The following is a 22326-nucleotide window of genomic DNA, read 5'->3' on the forward strand; positions in this document are numbered from 1 at the left end:
AAACCTCAGGGCTAGACTTTTCTGTTACTTTCTTAAAGAGATATTTCATTTTCTGATGTGATCTCAGAATACTTGCCAGGATACTGGCAGCATAAAGAACATCTACAAGCTGAACTCATTTGATTTAGAGTAAAAAAAAAAAAAAATATGTTGTGTTTACCCAAGGCTATCATTTGTCTGGCTTAATGAGGATTTTATTTAGTCCCTAAATTAAATTTGATTCATTAGTGAATGTCTTAAACTGAAAAATATATTCTGTGTTATCAGTGAAAGATTAATAAAAGCCAATACTCCATACTTATCAGGCAATTTAGTGTAACAGTTAGTCCTGGGGGGCCACAAGTTGTAAAGTTCTCCTGTGTACATATAATGTCTGAGGCTGATGATGACAACTGTACGATAACATTAATGCAAACGTGGCTGTCCTCACACATACGCTGCCAAGAGGTAGCTTGATATTTTAGTGCACTCATACCTTTTAAAATTAGCAGTACTTCCCTATTACAAAAAAAACCCATTTGACGAAGCTGCCCAAGTTAAATAATGTTTTCAGCAGTAAAACCAATACAATTTTCACATCACATCCTGGAAAAACTCAAAAATCTATTTTGCATTTTTAATACAAAGGACAGCAATACGAACTCATAAAGTTATTTCTGCATTTTTTATTAAAACATTCAAAATTTTACTTTGAAGGCAAAGTAGAAATAATGAAAAGTGAAAATATAAAGTATAAATATTCTGTAAATGTAATATTAACTATGATCCTCAGTCACCAAAACTTATACACACGTTTATATATTTATCTTTCTTTCTTGGTCAATAGTCATTTTATTCCCTATTATCAACCTTTCTAATTACCACAGCTCTAATAACAAAATTCATTTAGAAGTTGTGTCTATTCTTGTACTTGTTAGATAATATGGGCTATTATAAGTCTTTTATTATTATTTATTTATTTTGTTTTTGAGACAGAGTCTCACTTTGTTGCCCCGGCTAGAATGAGTGCCATGGCATCAGCCTAGCTCACAGCAACCTCAAACTCCTGGGCTCAAGCGATCCTCCTGGCTCAGCCTCCCAAGTAGCTGGGATTACAGGCATGTGCCACCATACCCAGCTAATTTTTTGTATATATGTTTTTAGTTGGTCAATTAATTTCTTTCTATCTTTAGGAGAGACAGGGTCTCACTCAGGCTGGTTTTGAACTCCTGGCCTTGAGCAATCTGCCCGTCTTGGCCTCACAGAGTGCCAGGATTACAGGCGTGAGCCACCACGCCCGGACAGTCTTTTATTTAAATAATCAATGTATGATGTCAACAGAACAGTTTACTTCTTATTTATGAGCAGGACATAAGGTTAAAATTTACAATTATGAAAGTATTTGTTGCACAGAAAGTTGTCTTGAATCAAGAAGGATTTCAAATGGTTATGTTTTTATAGGTTAAATTTAAAAACATAACCTGGACACTATATACTATATATTAATATTTATCTAGCTAGCTATCTAAAAGTATATCATCCAATTTACATATTATATGCTGTTTAAGCTATAAAATATTAATTATCTGTGTAAGAAAATTTAAAAAGTGACTGTTATACTAGTCACCATTATGAATTCCAAATCTTAATGTTAACCAAAAATGAGTAATGAAGCCTTGTAATTAATGAGATAGTATATGTGAAGAGATATATAAAACAAAAAATGCTATTACATATTATAGTCATTATAATTTTTCTGTATAAAACATTATTAATTTATAACATTCACTTTTCCAAATGTATAATATTTTATTATTTCTATATCAAGTACTCTTTAAGATTAAGATTCTTAAAAATCAAAAGGAGAAAGGTAGATTCAATCTCTGGAATATTATTTTTATATAGGATACATTATGTTAATTGTTTAAAGACTAGCTATATTTTGAAAATTAGAGTTTCAAGGTTCTGTCTTGGGTTTTGTAAAATGCCTTCAGTTACTATGAGTAAATGAAATTCACTTTAAAAACTGATCACAGATTTTTGAACATTTTACTCTGCAAAGAGTACTTTTATAGTTATTTCAAAATTTTCAAAAGTAATTCATTCTATAATAGGTGAAAAAAGTGAGATAAAACAGTGTTCTCATATTCTTTGAACTCAGATGTTGCATTGTTTATTTTTAATAAATATAAATTAAAAATGATTTTCAGTATCCTTCACAAATGATACCAAAGATATTTTTAAATCCACAATAAACATGAGAAAAATTACAATAATATGGTCAAATGAATCGTAATCCACTAATACAGAGAAGACATCATAATCTTATAAAAATGGTAGAGGCATTTTTTTTAATTCTTTTTTTTTCCCTTTTATTTCATCATATTATGGAGATACAAATATTGTTAGGGTTACAAATATTGCCCCTGCCCCCTCTCCCTCCCCCGATGTGTCCAATCTCCCAGTGGTGTGCACCACACACAGTTATGGAAGCATACACCCCTTTCCTCCTCCCCCCTCCTGCCTGCCCACCACCCCAAAAAAGTTTTGGTTTTTTGACATTTTGGTTATATTGCGTATCTTTGGCTCTCCCTAAGAAGGGTTAGAGTTATGCCCTTCCCCTCCGAAGTGCTCGCCACCTCCCTAAGAGTGCCCCCCCCAATCCCTGGTGAGCATTGCCACCATTTGAAAACCATAGTTTTAATCAGTCAGTACCAATTTGATGGCGAGTAGATGTGGGGCCCATTTTCCATGTCTTGTGTCGCCTCGTTTGCATAACGGGCTTAAGCTTAATCCATTATAGCATAAACCGTGCTAGCTCACAGTCGAGGCATTTTTTATAGCGCTAAAAATTTCTGTATTTTTTCATTAGAAACTTCATGGAAAAACAATCTCTCCATCAATATTAGACATTTTCAAATAAAACATAAGCAGATAACACTGACAAAGATAGAATTCTCGAGGAAACCTCTTGGAATTTCAGTTTTCAAGTACATAATACAGGGCCAATTATTTCGTTCCCTTCGAGTGCACATGCTTGTTATAAAAATGCATTAGAAAAAATAAAGTATCATACATATGCACAAGATATACTTTTTATTCTCATTATTATCACTAGTCATTTATTTTAGAATGGGATAATACTTCATTATATATATATGCCACTGGAGAGAAATGTACAATATAGGAGAGACACACCAAAAAAGCAACAAAAAAAATATTTGTATTGAGAGTAGAAACAGAAGGAAACAGATTCACACACACACACACACACACACAAAAAAAAAACAATAATAAGCCAAGTCATTTTTTGTCTACAAACTACTTTTCCTGGGATACCCTAAGTCCAAGATTTATAGTAACACCCAAAGTCCAAGATTTATAGTAACAATGTACTACATGTGTATAACCCTTCAGATTTAGAAAGCTTGTATGTTCATGTAAATCGTACTTGTTACTTTTTTTTTACTCTAATTCATTTTATTTTATTTTTCCAGCTTTATTAAAGTATAATTGACTAAAACAATTTTTGTATATATTTTGGTTATACAATGAGGTTTTGATATACATTGTGAAATGATTAACAGAAAAAAGACAATTAACATATCCATCATCTCACAGAGTTATATTTTTCTATGTCGTATAATGAGAAAGTTTAATTCCTACTGTCTTAGCAAATTTCAAATATATAATACATATCGTTAACTATGGTTACCATGCTAAGCGTTAGAGCTCCAGAATTTACTTATCCTCCATAATCAAAATTTTGTACACTTTGACCAACATCTCCCCATTTCTCCCACCCCAGCCTTTCACGTCCACCATTCTACTCTTTGCTTCTATAAATTTTACTTTCTTAGGTTCCACATGTAAGAGAGACACACATATAGTATTTGTCTTTTTCTGTCTGACTCATTTCACATGGTATAAGGTCCTCTAGATTCCTACATGTTATCACAAATGGCAGGGTTGCCTTTTTTTTTCAGACTAATATTCATACACACACATTATATTTTCTTTATCCATCTGTTGATGCACAGGACCTATTATGAATACTACTGCAATGAACGAGTACAGATATCTTTTTAAGAATCTGAATTCATTTCCTTTTGATACCCAGAAGTGAGAGTGCTTGATTATGTGGGAGTTCCATTTTAATTTTCCAAAGAATCTACCTACTGGCCTCCATAATGGCTGTGCCAATTTACATTCCCACCAACAGTGTATAAGGGTTTTCTTTTCTCCACAGCCTCACCAACACTAATCTTTTATCTTTTTGATCATAGGCATCCTAATAGGTATGAAGTGATATTGTGGTTTTGATTCACATTTCCCTAATGACTAGTGAAATTGAGCACCTTTTCATATATCTGCTGGCCATTTCTTTGACTTCTTTCAAGAAATATTCATCGGGTCCTTTGCCCATTTTTTAATTTGGTTGTTTGTATTCTTCCTATTGAGTTGTTTGAATTCCTTACATATTTTGGATGTTAACCCCTAAACAAATGTGCAGACCAGTGGAACAGGATAGAGAGCCCAGGAATAAATCCACACATTTATGGTTCATTCATCTCAAGCAAAGGTGCTAAGAACACACAATGGAGAAAGCAAATCTCTTCAACAAATGGTGTTGGGGAAACTGCATATCCACAAGCAGAAGAATTAAATTCGATTCCTATCTCACACCATATACAAAATTAAACTCAAAATTGATTACAGACTTAAATGCAAATCCCAAAACTATAAAACTACTAGACAAAAACACATGTAATAGGCTTCTTGACTTTGGTCTGGGCAATTAATTTTTGGATATGACCCCAAAAAGCACAGGAAACACAAGAAAAAACAAACAAACTGGATTGCATCTAACTAAAAAGCAACGGAAACAATTAACCAAGTGACAAGACAAACTTCATTCAGAATAGGAGAAAGTATTTATAATCCTATGTGTCACTTCTTTCTGAGATGAATAATGCTACCCTTAACTTCACATAAGAGAGAACTTTTGTAAAGATGTTAAATGACTTTTCAGACTCTCAGTAATCAAATGATAGTCACTGAACTCCACAACAGTGACTTGGAAACCACGATACTGCTATCTTATGAGAGATGAGTCATACATTTCATGGTCACTCTGGGATTCTGATTTAATTCGCCCTGACCTGATAGATTCTCAGGAGTACTATGGTGATCAGATGAAATAAAGGCCAGCTGTGAAACATCTGAGCGGCCCAGGATTCAGTCAGTCATGGTGTGGATCAGGCATTCAGAGGAGGTTCTGAATTTAAATTAACACATATAACCAGGCATTCACAATCCAACTTAACATACAGCAATCCAAACGATCAAATTTTGAGCATAAGGTAGAGGAGTAATATGATGAATGTATACCATTTATATATAGGCTTTTCCAAAAGAAAAATAATGCAATTTTAATTCAACCCACATGGAAATCTCTAATTTACATATAACTGCTATCCATTCAAGTGTATTTAGTAAAATGTTAGTTAATATATGTTTAATTCTATTAGTTAATTAGCACGAATTTTAAAGCAATATTGTTCATTTAAAAAATATGTCACATGATGACTGCCAGAGGAGATACACATCTTTCCCTAATCACAGGATTAGTAATAGGATACCCAATCATTTACTGCAAACTTGTTCATTCCAATATGGCTCATAGCAATGTAGGGCCAAAATTAGTTGTGCATGACAATAAAAAAGTCATCTCTGGGTAAAAAAGTTCCTATATTTGCCACAACCTACTGCAGCAAATAGTAAAAATGATATTGCTGAGTTTATGTGCATATCAACTATTCATTTATTATTACATATAAAGTAATCAGCCCCTTATTTTTTTTCTAAATTAAATAAAATGGTGTTGCATTTACTAACATTATCCAGATAAAAATTAGCAGCCCATTATTTCATGTTTGATTACAACATACTTATGGATGAAGCATATCAAAACTAGTCTTAAATACTGTATTTTTAAAAAGTCTCACATAATAGATATATACAGGTGGTATTGGTTGATTCCACAGCATTGATGATCTAACACGGCACTATTAAAATAATTTTAGTGAAGTATTCTTGTATTTATGTACAAGGAGGGTGATTCACAGGGTTTTTCCATTAATAAGGCTTTCAATCACATATTCTTACAACACTGTAAATTCAGTGTGTACAAAGAAGCTATTCCTGGGAATGTTAAGAAACTTTTCCAATGATGCTTCAGCCATGTATAAAACTCCTCTGAAAAGCACTGGTATTTTTAAAGACCGAATATAACAGTGTTTAAAAAATGGTGCCTTATGAGTGTGTTTTTGTTAGCAAAATTATGAACTTACATTTGCACTTATTAAACATTTATACAAAAGCATGTATGGTAAAGAAACATACATCCGCTTAGTATACTCAAGAAGTTCACAGCATCTAACATATGACAAATCAGTGTTTGATTCACATAAGAATAAGACATTGTTTCTATGAGAGAAAAATATTTTAAAGATATTTTGCAATGAAAAAAAAGCCACTATCTTATTACATTCATGTTTAAATTCTCAAACTAGTTTAGGTAATCAGGATAATTGAGTTTTTAGTTCTCGGGATGAAATGTAGCAATACAAGAAACCATAAATTAATGCACAGATGTCAACAGTATTTTGGTCAATGTTTTGGTCTCTTTTTCCTCCTTAAGACAGGATCTTCCTTATTTTCCACTGCCTGCCACTCTGATATTGGATGATATGGCATTCATTTTGGACTTAGAAAACCGGAAAAGGTAAGGTAATTAGCTAGTGGTAAAAAGGTGAATATGTAGGTCATGCAGGAGTCATCCAGATTTCAAAGAATAAGAGAAATAAATGGTTAAAGTATAAAAAAATCAATTATCATCATTAAAAATTTAAAGAATTCTTCCATTCCTGTACTGTAGCTATACATCCAGTGTTCATAAAAGAGTTTGTTGATGTTGTCCACTTACAGTTTACGTGGTGATTTAAGAAGAGTTACAAAAGTAATAAGGCTCCTAATTTGGTACTTCTATTTTAGAGAAAGTTGATCCTAAATTATAAACTAAAAGTATTATGTGATCTTCCAGAGGACATTGTCAATGTATATAAACAAAATTCTATGATTCACCTAATGATTCTCTAGCCCCAATTCTTTTTTTCTTTATATACTTTAACAATGTAATTTTTAAAATTATGGCTCCATAATGGTTATACATATTTGTAGAGTGCATGTGACATTTTGATACAGGCAATGTAATGATCAAATCAAGGTAACTGGGGTATTTCACAAACATTCCTTTACATTAGAGAAATCTAATTTCACACAAACAAGTGAAAATCTGACCCAACTGGTTTTCTACTTGCTTCTCTATCAAATTGACACCAACTTGGAGAGGCTTAAAAGAATACAAATGTATTCTCTTATAGTTCTGGAGGTCAGAAAATCCAAACGGAATCATGCTAAAACCACAATGTTGGCAGGGTTTGTTCCATACAGAGGCTCTGGGAGAATCTGTCTCATTTTGTCCAGACTCTAGAGGTTGTCCCCTCATTTCTTGGCTTGTGATCCCACAACACAGCATCTTTTCTTCCCCACTTCTGAGGTCACATCATGTTTTTCCTCCTCTGACCTTTATATGTCCCTCTAAAAAGGAACCTTGTGATTACATTTAGGGCCCCTCTAGATAATGCGAAATAATCTGCCCATTTGAAGAGCCATGACTTCATCACATATGAAAAATCCCTTTAGCCATATAAGGTAACATTTACAGGTTATGGAGATTAGGACACCAATATCATGGGAGTCCATTATTCAGCCTATCACAAAAACTTAAATAAAAGGCGTATTGAAAACAGTGTATCCCAGGATGGTCACCTTTACGTCTGACAAAGTAAGATGCAGGTCATTGAAGTAGAGCACAGCTAAGGGCTTCAAAGTCCTCATAATATAAACTTATATTTACTAAAAGACTTGTAAACTTCCATTTATATATATTATGTTCCAATACAAATAAATGTTTTGAGTTTAATTTGGCTGAAAGATGTTACATGATTGTTTTGCTTTGATCATGATGGACTTCTCAGTATGCAAAGCTTATTGCCATAGATGTGGGAAACTGAGCTAGATTTATTTAGCTGACCGATAAAGGTACACTTTTAAAGTATTTTACAGAAATTGGAATGTATTTTCAATTTGGACTTACGTAAACCCTCATAAAACATGAAATACCAAACATTGAGAAATTATTTACAAAATTTCATTGATTCATATTAAATTACATTTATGGGCACAGAGGCTCACATCTATAATACAAGCACTTTTGGAGGCTGAGGCAGGAGAATCACTTGAGGCCAGGAGTTCAAGGCCAGCCTGGACAGCATAGCGAGATCCTGTCGTTACAAAATAATTTTAAAATTAGCCTGGCATGGTGGCATGCATCTGTAGTCACAGCTAGTTGGGAGGCTGAGGTGGGAGGATTGCTTGAGTCCAGGAATTTGAGATTGTAGTGAACTATGATGATGCTATAGCACTCTAATATGGGCAACAGAGTGAGACCCTGTCTCAAAAAATAAAATAAAATAAAAAAATAAATAAATAAATTTATGTTTCCTTGTTGTTATACCTTTCTTAAAAACAAATGAAAAATGACTATTTCATGTTGATGGATTGAAATAAATAATTTTATATTGACAACATATAATTTAAATACAAATTCTCTACTGCACTAAAAAGATATTTGCCTACGCTATAAAATTTTTCAGTGGCAATTTAAAAAACAGAAACCTCTTCAGATTTTCTAACTGTAATAAATATTTATGTGTTTTTGAATCTTAAAGGCTTATTCTTGGGAATTTCTAAAATCGACTTAATACTACTCTGAAAATACAAAAGTATGTTTAAAAATGTGGTGATCTTGCAAGAAAGTCTAATTTCCAAATATTCTACACATCTCTGAGCAATATTTGATGGAACAAATTATCATACACATCGCCAACAATCCACAGAATGTTCACAGAGCCCATACCAAAAATAAAATGATTGGCTATGTCAAACACATGAGCAGAATTCAAAGGAAGGATCCAAAATAAATGGGACTGTGCTTTTAAAGTTAAGAATTCACACACAGCGCTGGTAAAAGTATTTCAGTCCTATGTTCTGTACCAGTGATTTCTAAGCTGTAATCTTTCAGTAACTGAATGCTATAACAGCTAGATATAGTTATTAAAAGTTTTCATTTTAAAAACAACTGGAATTGCAGCTACATTAGTTTTTTACCATCGACTTGTGGCAGCATTTCAGGGCTGAACATTCTTTACTTGCATGTATGTTTAACCAAATAAATCGAAGCATGTGCCTGAATTCATTATCTGAAAGTGTAATAGAGGTATTGTGAATTTTTGTCTATACATAAAGGAATATTTTATATGCTCCTTATATAGTATATATTACATTAATATATATTTTATATGCATGTATTTTTTTTAAGTGAAGAAAAGTCTTAACTAGCTCAGTTCACTGTGAGCTGGTGAGGATATTAATATCTGAATTTATTTTACAGGATTACTTATGTTATTCCACTCCTTTTTTTTTTTTTAAATCAGAGATAGATAATTCATTAAACTTCACAAGAGTGCTGCAAGGCATTCTTTTCTTTTCTGAGTTACACAAATGTCCTATCTGTATAACTGGGCTGAGACGAGGAATGTCATACTGAATCATGTAGTTGAAGCTTTTTTTCTTGTCAATATGGAATATTTGCAAATCAAATGACTTATATATAAGAAAAACAGAAAAAGAAGGGAAAAAAAGCAGAAGTAAACCTTGAGAAAGAGAATTGGAAAGAAAAGGGAATTTTATTAATATTGGATATTGAAGTCAGTTAATATGAAAGTCTTTAAAAGGAAAAACATAAAATAAGCTAGGAAAAATGCTTTGGGCTTCCTCACATTTGCTTTTAATAAAGTGCTAAACAAAAGCAAATGGAGAACTAGGTATATGTGCATGTATATATGCTTGTGTTCTTAGCCTTTATTAAAATTAAAAAAGATTTCCAAGGCAGGAATACAAAGCAGAGTGAAATAAAGTTTGGTATCTGACTCTGTCCTCATATAGATTTTGAAGACTGTAGTCATTAAGTTTCCTACATTACATAAAAAACAATCTTAGTTGTCTTCGTGCTTTATAAGTGTAATGTAACAGACATGGCATAGCATAGCAAACCATGAAACAGTTCACAAATATCAGTGACTGAAGCCACTAATTCTCTTGGGGCCCCTCTCCTCCTTACATGTTTCATCTCTCACCTCTAGCACTGGGGCTAGTTAGGCTAACTCTAGCATATTAAGTCCAGTTAGGTTGAGAGAGAGAGAGACAGACAGACAGACATAAAACTATACCCTGTCTGCTTTGGTTTACAGAATCACCAGGAAGCGATTCATATACCAATAATGTCATGCCATTTCTATAAGAATGCTCTAGGCTGAAAAAAAAAAAACAGCAAATACAAATAAAAGTGGCTCAAAAATAAGAATTATGTCATTTCACATGTTAAAAATCGGAAGGTAGGTTGGTTCCAAGTTGGTTAATTCAGAGATTGGACAAAGAATCATGCCCAGGGCTTAGATTATAGGAAGTTCTCTTGGAATTTGCCTTATGGTCTTAAGACGGTTACTGCATTTCCAGGTGTTACTTGGAGATGATAATACACAGTTTCATGAAAAAGTAAAGCCCTATCTTGCTTACCATTTTTAAGAGTAAGGATCTTCTACACATAAGACCCTCAGCAGACTACCCCTTAAAGAACACTGGACAAAATGAGTCAATGCCTAGTTATGTTCATATACCTATGCCTCAAATAATCTCACCAGGGGAATAGACAGCCATGTGACTGGTTTTGTCTAGTGAAGGTCATCAATTTAGGGCCAGTGATGCACCCAGTCTCCTCTTTCATTTTTTTAACGCAAGCACCAAAATGAAGTTTATTGAGGAAAGATAGGATTATAGAGCAAAGAGCAAGATATAGCTTTACAGAGTGTGATACATATGCCATGGATGACAACCAGACCCACTGCAGCAAGAAAGGGAGAGCAAAAGGAGGGCCCAGTCTCTTCTTAAGGACTTACAGGGGAGTGAACAATTCAGAGTTTTGCTAGCAAGGAGAGGTTGGGGATTAAAGGATTAATTTGTGGCAAGCAAACAATAGTATCTGACATAACATCTCAAGCTCTCTGTAGTGAAAAGCACCTCATATTTAAGATAGTTTAAAGATTGTAGCATAGTTACCAAAAACAAAGCAAAACAAAACTAGAACATACAAAGGGCATTTTTTTTCAGACTTAGAGAACAATTGATTTTACTTTGAAAGTATGTGGTATGAAGCATTTTCATGTATATTCTGATTAAATACACTGAAATGAATCCCTCCTATTTGAGGCTAGACAGCCATTAAAATGAAGTAACTCTTCCTTTATCAATCTGAAAAAAAAAATCCATATAGTAATTTAAAAATAAAAAAAAATCTTAAAAAATGGTTGTGTAGTTGTATGCATAAATGTCTGCATAAATGTAGACAACAGCATTAAAGGACTTATAGCAACAATAATTGTTACTGAGATGTAGTATAATCATAATTTTTCAGTTTCTTAATATTTTGTCTCCATTTTTTAAATCGAAACAGTCATTATTTCATGTTAATCCACATTTAAAATTTAAAGAGGATGACATGCTTTCAGGATTATCTGAATTAACTACTTCATATTCTGATCCTTGACACCTTTCAAAATTTTACATAAAAACCTCAATGTGGCTTTCATAGAAGTTATTTTTCTGTAAAAGTCCCCCAAAGTTTCGCATATATTTACAGCACATCTCTCTGCCCCTAAAACATTACACTTATTTTCAGTATTGAGACTCTTTATAGAGATAAGGTACAGGTGTAGGTCACCTAGGAAGTCTGGCATGCTGGGAGTCCAGCTTGCCACATGTCCAAAAAGTCAGTACTTAATCATTCACAACTGAATGAAGTCTGCTACAGTTGCTATACAGGCCTTAAGATGATAACATTGTTAGTTGACCTGTCTTAAAATGACTCTAATGACAACTTATGACACCCTATAAGAGCAGACATTGTCTTCAGGAAGTGATTCACAATTGTCATTTTCAAAGTTGTAGTCCTTCTTCCACATCTGAAAGCAACATAGCGAAATGAGCCTATTTTTTTCAACCCAAGACAATGAATTACCTGGGACATAGCTTCATAACTTATGCAAGGTTGACAAAACCACCAGCATTTTAAGGTTTAGGTGAAAGAGAAAAGGGGAAAAAAAATTGGATTACAATCTGCTTTTTAAAGAGAATAAATAACACTTAGGAAAGTAAATATAAGGTATTTATTTTCTTGTTTGCCATTTTGCATAACAGGTATTTGGGGTTTCTTCCTATATTGAGAACAGATAAATACTTAATATTCTATGAAATTTACATTGTAGTGAAGAAACTTTTTACTACTGAATAAAAAAAAAATATTAAGTTCTTTTATGTGTTTTATTAGAGTTTGCTCCACAATTATGAAGTTACAAAAATGAAATAGAAATAAAGTATAAAATAGAATGAATGCCTAATGCACTATTCTAAAGAAATTTTAGAGTGAAATACATACTTTACTTATGACATTATTTTATGTTTTAACCTGGAGACATAAGGTCATTACACTATTCTTTTCTTTAAGAATTGTTTCTGGCTGGGTGTAGTGGCTCATGCCTGTAATTCAAGTACTCTGGGAGGTTGAGGTGTGAGGATTGCTTGAGCTCAGGAGTTTGAGATCAGCCTGAGCAAGAGTGAGACCCCGTCTTTACTAAAAAAACAGAAAAAAATTAGCTGGGCATGATGGCACGTGCCTGTAATCCCAGCTACTTGGGAGGCTGAGACAGGAGGATCAACTTGAGCCCCGGAGTTTGAGATTGCAGTGACCTGTGATGATGCCACCGCACTTTCGCTGGGTTGACATAGTGAGACTCTGTCTCAAAAAAATAAAAAAATAAATAAAAAATAATAATTGTTTCCTTTAGAAAGACAAAGTTTTATAAATTTTTTAATAACTAACAAAATATTTTTATGAATACCTACTATGTAGTAAACATTCACATATGCTCTGATGTAAGGCAGTGATTCTCAATCTTTTCAAAAATATAGTCTCTTTTTATTAAAAAGTATAATTCTACTATAGAGTAAAATAGTTATAGTTTTATTATTTTTGACAAAGTCAATGGAAAATGATCATTTTATCTTTACTATTTTTAAGTGGATCTATACTATATTATTCACAACAGATTATATAGTCTTAAAATATGCAAAATGTGCAAAGGTCAGGCTACTGACAATGCTTAGAACGTGAAATAATTTTAAGAGACTTAAATAGTCCACAGCCAAAAGGTTAGATATCATTAGTAATATAGAAAATGACCTAGAAACCTATATTTGAACCCATATTGTTGTGAGAAACAGGACAAGATATGCAACCTCGAAAGGCCTTAATTTTTGCTTATTTGCAATTATAATGTGTGATTATTTTGAGGCTTAAAAGCAGTAACATAAAGCATAACACATAACCCAAAAGAGTGTACTCAGTAAATGATATATGTTACTGAATCAAACATATATAATAATACTTAAAAAATAGTAAGACATAAATTATTTTAAAAGGTATAAAAAATAAATAGGTTTTCATAAAAAAAATGGAAGGGCCTCTTTTAAATCTTTAATTTGCACTCTCAAGTAACATGAAACAAATGCACAGGTAACCCAGTAAAGTGTTCTACATCCAAACCTCACAGTCTCACTTTTTTTTTTTTTAATTTTTATAGTATTTGAAAATTTTTCTTTTCGGTTTTTTTTTTCCAGCATATTATGGGGATACAAATTTTTAGGTTTCAAAAAAATGCCCTTTCCTCACTTTTGATCAACTGGGTTTGATGTAGAATGTTACTCAGCAGAAAGAAGTCACTTAGTACTATAAAATTCACATTTCTTCCTATACATTGGATCCCTATCTACTAAAATTATTAATGTATGGTGATCCTTATATCACTATGTCATTAGATTTTATTCATAAACAGCTTAATTTAAATATTCTTGATTAACAGAGACAAAAATAAGAAACCATTTAGTTAGGAAGAATCGTGCTGCACTCAAAACCATTTCTATCTCCAAACATGAACGATATTTGCAGCTTTCTAGAAGACATCCCTGCAGATAGACAATGATTAAGAAACATCTGTTCATTTTTAGTAGTTAAATAAAATGGAATGCACGTGGGTGTAGTCAGAGAAAGTATGATTACAATTATATATGTGCTTTACTTTAATAAAAAGATTCTGAACCAAAAGACTATTTTCAAAGTAATAACTGTGCAAGCAAACCACTTCATCCTTCTGAGTTTTACTATACTCATGTGTAAAACAACGGGGACTGTAGCAGGGCTTCACCTCCCTACATCAAAGGTAATATGATGAGGGGAACAGTGGAGGAAATGTAAATATTTTATAATTACAAGGTATCATAACTTCAAAAGAGGTCTCACTGGGCTACATATACACAGAGAAAGACGTATAAAAAAACTTCACACATTTATCAGAAATAACATTGTAATGAAGCCTGAAATTTTAGATTCCAGCAACTATAACATCACATTTGGCATTTGGTAAGGTATTCCACAAATTCATTCAACAGCACTCCCTGAATCTCTTTCTCCTCCCTTTTTCCCAATATTCACTAAGTCCCATATCCTGCGTGTGTTCCTCCAAATCCCTTCTTAACCAGCTCACTATGCCCTTTTATCATAACCCCCCACTTGATTTTCATGATTGTTCATTTTCTCCATAGGAGAAACCAAACTCCTTAGCATGACACACCAGTCTTTTCATAAGTAGTCTCTACTTTCTGATGACATTGAGTATCTGATAGTTCTAGAATGGGAAATGCAAAATATAAATATCTGAAAGTGAGTATGTAAGCTATCACTTCTTTCATTTACACTTTATAGATATGCATGAAGAAATTAAATAATTTCCCCAAAGCTGTACAAATGATGAGGACCCTAGGGGAAAAAAAAGTATATTCTCTTTGCTCTTGATTCAAAGTGTCCCTACTCCCTTTCTCTGTGGTAATGGGAAAAATACAAAGCAGATTATTAGGTATTATGTGACATTATCAATCCTTGTAATCTTTTGTATTATAAGACCTGTTTTTATAAACAGCAAAGATTTATTCATTTGATCAACATGTATTAAAAGCATACTATGTGTTAAGTGCAAATGATGGTTGTATGTATGCACAGATGATATGAAAGTACATGCAAGGGTCACTATTATGGATTGACTTGTGTTCCCCAGAAAGGTATTTTTAAGTGCTAACCCCTAGGACCTCAGAATGTGACCATACTTGGAAATAAACTTATTGCAGATGTAATTAGTTAAAATGAGGTCATACTGGAATAAAGTAGGTCCTTAATCCAATATGACAGGTGTCCTTAAAGAGAGAAAATTGCACACAGATACAAAGACACACAGGGAGAATGTCAAGTGATTAACAGAGGCAAAGATTACAATGATGCAGCTGCCAAGGATTGGTAGCCACCACCAAAATCTAGGAAGAGGCAAAGAAGGATTCTCTCCTATAGTTTTCTAAAACAATATGGCCTTGCTGACACCTTGGCATCTATAGCCTCCAGAATTGTGACAAAGTTAGTTTTAAGTTGCCAGTTTGTGGCACTTTGTTCCATAAGCTCTAGTAGACTAATATAGATGCCTAACCTGGACGGAGTAAGGAATATCAGGACACATTTCCTGGAAGAGGTGACACCAGAATTAATTATTAAGGGACAAGTGACAGTCAGCTTGATGAAATTAATGAGAGTAGAGTCATCATTTCAGGAAAATAAAAAGAAAAAGAGAATTGAAATAGCATGGTAATATAGTGATCTGGAAGTCATTTAAGAAATAATTAAGGTAGAAAGTTGGCAAGTCTTGATAATTACTTGAAATGTCAGGAGTTAAAAGCAGGGAGGAACCAATATGGACTCAAGCTTTGGAATGTGAATAGATGGTGGTGCAACTCACTAAGAGAATGCAGAAGGTGGCGTAAATTATGGTGGATCTACATTAGGAAAGTGACAAAGTACCAGTCTTGTGCTGATGTGTACACAATAGGATCTCTGAACGGCTGCTACTTAAACCTCCCATGACCTTGAGCAAGCACCAACCCTTCCGGATATTTTGCTGTAATGCACCATCATGGCAGAGAGCCTCTCTGCCAAGCAGACTCCCGTCTCTTCCTCCCCAGTGTTTATTGTTGTCTCCAAAGAGATTTAAACCTAAATCGCAGATGTCCAAAGAAATAACTTGGGTATCCATCCGTGAGTAGTCAGAAATATGTCTGAAATATCTAGCCCTTTCCAATGCAATATGTACACATTTATATAATTACAATTTGTTGCTGTTTGTTCTTTCTCCAAAGAGTCATTTTCAAAATTAGTCAGAAGGCCTTGAATTTCTCAGAACTACAAACGTAAGAAATGGTTTAGGTAATTGTAGTAGGTTAACAACAGTATTAAAAAGATAACCTTGTTTGTTGGCTCTTGGTGTTAAGTGTGAATTTTGACATCCCATTTTAAAAAATGGAAATCTCCAGATAGAACAATGGCTGTGTCAACAAAATTCCTGTCATCTCAGATATTGAGTTACCCTTGGCTGGCAATACATTTTTGACTATATGTAATTCTGAATAAACATTTATTTAACTAAAGCATATATGTATGTCTGTAGATTGTAGCTCTTGAGGGATGTGAAGTTTGAGTGTGCTGCAGAGATGACAGTCCCTGGAGGCAGGACAGAAGGTGGCTGTTTCCTTCTGCAGCACTCCCTATAGTCTAATTATAAAGCGATACCTTCATCAGCTTGAGGGAAAGACATACTTAACAGCTTTCTCAGCTGGAAGTAAGTTACATTAAAACGATAGGAAAAAAAAATGAAAAATCTAAGAGAGAAATACAATAATGAACAAAAGCAGAGGATAAAAAACACACATGTTTTTTATTGTCTACTTTATTTCAGGCATTTCAATTGACTGGATAAATAAACACAAGTTACCAATAAAAAGTATCAAAAGAATAGACATTTGGCAAGTTTGTACAAACTGAAGAATGTATCTGTCACTTTCACAAGGGAAGAGGAATACTGGGAGACTGTTATTGATAGCATGCCAACTTAGAAACGCAGAGGTTTAGCAAAGAGGAAAAAAAAGCAGGGGGTAAAAATTAAGCAGCTGAAATGACCAAATAGGCATCTGAAATGTCTAATTAAGTGGACATAAATAAGTAGTCAGCTAGTCAGGATGATGATATTTGCTGGGTGAGGATGGGGCTAAAAGCTAGGAAATTCATTCTTTCAACTTTCTAAATTCTAAATTGGCTTCCCTTTGTGTTGGCGGAGACAAGTCTAGGAATGTGGCTTACCATTCATTACTACATCTCAACTTGCCAGACTTTACAGAATAATAAGGCACAAATATGAAAAACTTTTTCTTAATTTTCATTTTACCTAGGAACAAAGTAATTCATCTATACAGTCACTTTTAACATGGAGTTTTAAAATTCAAATTCCAAAACTAAGGCACATGGGTCCCAATATTTACCCTAATCTTCAAGCACTTCTTGAGTTCATCGTATGTAGCAATTTTAAAAAGTGTCACAGTATGTGACTTTTGTACATTTCAACCAAAATAATGTACCTGTACTGTAAGTTTTTTTTTCACTCAAAAAATGGTCATGTAAAAGTTTAAGTTCCCATAGAAATAATATACTGAGTCAAATTAATGCATTCAAGATATTCTAAGATGCTATGTTACAGTTATACATATAAGTGGTAGTAACAAAAGAGAGCATCAAAGAACATTTATAAAATATGTATCATTGTCTACTGAAAGATGAAAAGCGGAACACTGAAACATTGCCCTTTTATTTTATTGCCTTTTGGCAATAAAGTAAACTTGTAATGATTTCAACATCGAAACTATGTCATTAAGAAAATGCATCAAAAGCCAGTAGAGAAAATCAAACAGACTGGACTACGTTAACTACCAATCCTGAATTTCAATGCTGACAAGGAAGCAGGTATTTTTCTTTTATATCAGTGAGTAAAACATTCCAAATATATCTAAAATCTCGGTAATTTAAAGGAAAATATGTTTTTCCTCAAAATTTAAAGCTATTATAACATTCTGTTGGTTTCATTTGGAAAAAATTCAAGTCAATTGTAAAGAGTTATTGTTAGATTGTTAGAGTTCCATAGGAAGAAAAGTAAAATAAATCTTACTTAGGAACTTCACTCACGCAGAAGTCTAGATTGTTATTTTATATCATAGTTTACCACAGCACTTAGCAGATAGAAACCACTAATTAAAAAACTTTTTGAATAAATCTATTAATCTAGAGAAAAATGAAAACCTTGCTTGCTACCAACCACAACCCCAGACTTAAGCCAACATGCTAAACAAGAAAGATAGAAATTTGCATGAAAGCAACTCAAACTTTAGGTTACTTTTTTTTCCAAATGTAACAGTACTTTTTAAAAATTTTATTTCTTTTTTCATTTTAGTTAATACTGACAACTTATGGGTAAGCCTGAAAAAATGCATTATTATTAAAAGAAATCATAAGGAATTTGCTAATGAAGAATTTATGTGTTTATGTTGCTTTTATTAAAATGCTTTTTGAACGTATAATTTTCGAACTTCATGACAGAGGTAGGGAAGTAGCCTTGTATAAATTAAAAACATTTGCTTAGAAATTAGGCAAATTTGAATTCTCAGTCAGTCGATTATCAGCTATTATAGCTTATACAATTTACTTAACCTCTTCTGGGCTTCAAACTCCGCATTTACATAGTGGAAATAATAGTTGTACTCACACTTCTGAAAGCTGCTATATGAATTAAAAGACAATTCATATGTGTGAGTACTTGCTGGTCACAAAGAAGACATTGCCTATTATGTTTTAATACTGCTGATAAGAGAAAAATAACAATGATAATATTAATAAATAATAATGATAATAAAAAGCTAACTCATTTAGAAAAGTCAGGATTCTTAGAGAACTACATCCTCAAAACATTATTTCCTTCTCATTTCTCTCTCTATACTTATATATACAATACTTAATAAACGTTTCTTTAAAAGTAGACTCAGGTCTTATTATCATATAATATGCATTTCATAATCACTTTTAGTTCAGGAAATAATAGAACATAAAATGGCATAGATTCCAAAAGTGCAAAAGTGTAAAAATCCTATTAATATTAATTTCAAGTTAGTACTTACCCTATGGTATAGTTATAATTATATATAGTCATCTGGAAATACTTAAAATTCACTCCATAGATAATAAGAGAATCAAATTTAATATAAACATATGATATATTTGTATTTATACCTAAATTTTATGTGGAATTTTGTCAAATTTTTGGTGCTAAGAGAAAATTCAAATACATTTTTTTCTTAATAAACAATCACATTCAATAAAAATTATGGCATTTCTATTACTAGGTATACAAAAAGCTAAAAGCTTTGTTGGAAGTTTCAAATTTCTAAATTAGTTAACTACCAGGGGGCACATGATATGATAAATTTAAATTACAGTTAGCATAGTCTTCTCCTGTAGAACACTTTTCCCATGTATATTACCAAAGATAAAATTCCATTCTTCTTAGCCCAAAATATCTCAAAAAAATATTATTGCAGAAAATCTTAAGTATATGAAATTAGTATATTATTGAAAAGTTTCTTTAGAGAAATATAATTATTTCATTTTAACTTTCTATGTACTATGGTTAAAGTGAAGAATAGAGTCCATCATGTCCTGGTCTTCTACAATTTATAAGCACCCAAGTGAAATTATTACTATTTACTCATTTAGCTTACTTGGAAGTCAATTTTATGACAAAGAATCTTACAACTCTTTCTGTTCTTAAAGAAAAAGAAAAAAACAAAAAATACATTAAAAGGAAAATTTAGAAAAAACAATGAAGTCTAGTATTTATATAGCTATTTAATATTGTGAATTAAAACATTAAAAATGGAATTTACTATTTAAGTTTTAGTAATATATCATTACCAAAAATATACAATGGAGAAATTCAGCCAACATAAGAGTACAGTAGTACTTATCTGACTGCACATTGAAACTGGTAAAATCTTTGGGAGCATAATAATATGACTTATTCAATATATTTTTCTAATGTTGCTGAGTATGTATTACTTTTACAGTTTCCTTTTTAAAAAGTAAATTGATAAATATTTTGAAAGAATCATGTAGTCTAATTTTGATTATAGTTTATAAAATGGTATTTAATTTTATTAAATTATTATCATCCTTAATAAATTTGCATTATACATCCTTATAACATAGGAAGACACAGGAAAACACCTAGTATTGTTCAAGACAAAGATTAAATGCCATTATTTATCTTGGTAGATTTTGTTACCCTAAAATGTTCCTCCACTTTCACACTTTTAGCTGGCTAAAATACTCTTTAAAAAAGCAGGAAAGATACCAGACAACAGACTGCAGCTTTAACTTCAACTGCCTATCCTAGAAAAGGTCACAGTGAAGTTCAGACAAGACTGAATCAGTAAATCGTGCTCACCCTTTACTAGAACAAGAATCACAATTCCCTCCTAAAATGTGAAGGGTCACTATAAAGTGAAGGTGAGCGAACTGTGGTGTGGACTAATCCATATTAGACACACACACACACACACACACACACACACACACACTTGCAAATCAGTATCTTGTAGAGGTAATAACTGATATAGGGGATATACCATGGATGCTCGGTTCCTGTCCTTCCTTTGATATTGACTAGTTGAAGAATTTCAAGATTGACACATGTAGGGGACTGACATATATTTTCCTAGTTTAAGAATTAAATTTAGTGAGTAATGTACGCATTCTGCCCAGAGCGTTTGAAAGTAATCTGTTCCGGACAAGGCCCTTGTGACAAACATGGTTGCTGCCTAGAGGCATAACAAGAGACCTGAGTTTATGCAATGAGGCAAGAGCTGCCCAGCCCCACAATAAGTGGAGGCCTGGAGGCCACACAATAAGCACATTTTTCTTTTGATTGCTGCTTAATCCCATAAGATGGCTGGTTAGTCAATGACAGGTAAGACCCCCTCAAGGAAGCGGCAACCTAAGCCATGCACAGCCACAGGGGATCGGCCTATGAGGAACTGGGGACAAAAAATGCCCCTGGTGGAGGACTTGCCCAACCTTGCTAATCTCAGGCTGTGATCTATGCCTGGCGCCTTGAGCAACTGCCTGGAAACCTTGAGTCAGGAGACATCTGTGTCCTTAGGCTACATGTTTCAGAATTTATGGTTATTGCTGCCATGCCTGGGTGGGCACATACAAGGAACTAACTTTGATTTTTAGGGTATAAAAATAAAACGACTGGTGCATTCTGCACTGCAGTCTTGTAACCATCTGTGTGTGTGTCTGTGTGTCTTTTTGTGTTCTGTTTTTATCCTCCGTCCTGCAAACGGGCCACAACAGACACATATATTTTCTCACCAATGAAAAAAGGATCAGACTCTCTGTAAACATTTTTCTCCCCAGAATATTACAGGGGTACAAACGCTTTGGTTACATAAATTGTCTTTGCGCCACCTGAGTCAGAGCTACAAGTGAGCTCATCCCGCAAACATAGTGCACCATACCTGCTGGGTGGGAATTTACCCATTCTCACTTCCCTCCCAAGTGCCCTACACCACATGAATGTCACTTATATATGTGCACATAAGTTTTGACAAACTTTCATCAACAGAGGATGCAAAATGATAAGATGAATTACCCCAGAAGAGGTTCTGTCCCTTGCTAAGTGCTAAAAAAGTAAAAGTACAGATCATTAAAATAAAGAAGAACACAAAAGGCTAAACCTTCCTACAAAGCACATAAACTATCTAGCAAAGTAAATAAAAGACCTCCAGAAAATAAGGAATAAAATACAAAGGCAAAGCAAAGTTTCACTTACAAATTTACAGAGAAGGCATAGGAGTAGAAGACAAACATGTTTTCAGAATAAAATAAGAACCACACCCTTACACCTTTAATTTTGCAAATTTAGATGTTGCTGTTCTTAAAGCTGAATTAATTATGAATCTACATTATATTACTACAATACCAAATCCTGGAGTTATATATATCTGGTTATCATATTATCTTAAGCATTTATAATCTTGAATTTTAAATTAACAAATATCCATATATAATAAATG

At 33.1% G+C, this 22326-nt stretch overlaps 1 protein-coding gene across 15 annotated transcripts in view; it reads right to left on the bottom strand.

Annotated features, from left to right (window-relative positions):
* ADGRL3 (adhesion G protein-coupled receptor L3) overlaps positions 1-22326 on the bottom strand; it is a 780724-nt gene that overhangs the window by 351388 nt on the left and 407010 nt on the right. The window lies entirely within an intron of this gene.

This window comes from Microcebus murinus, chromosome 26 (genome assembly GCF_040939455.1).
Source record: "Microcebus murinus isolate Inina chromosome 26, M.murinus_Inina_mat1.0, whole genome shotgun sequence".
NCBI lineage: Eukaryota > Metazoa > Chordata > Mammalia > Primates > Cheirogaleidae > Microcebus > Microcebus murinus.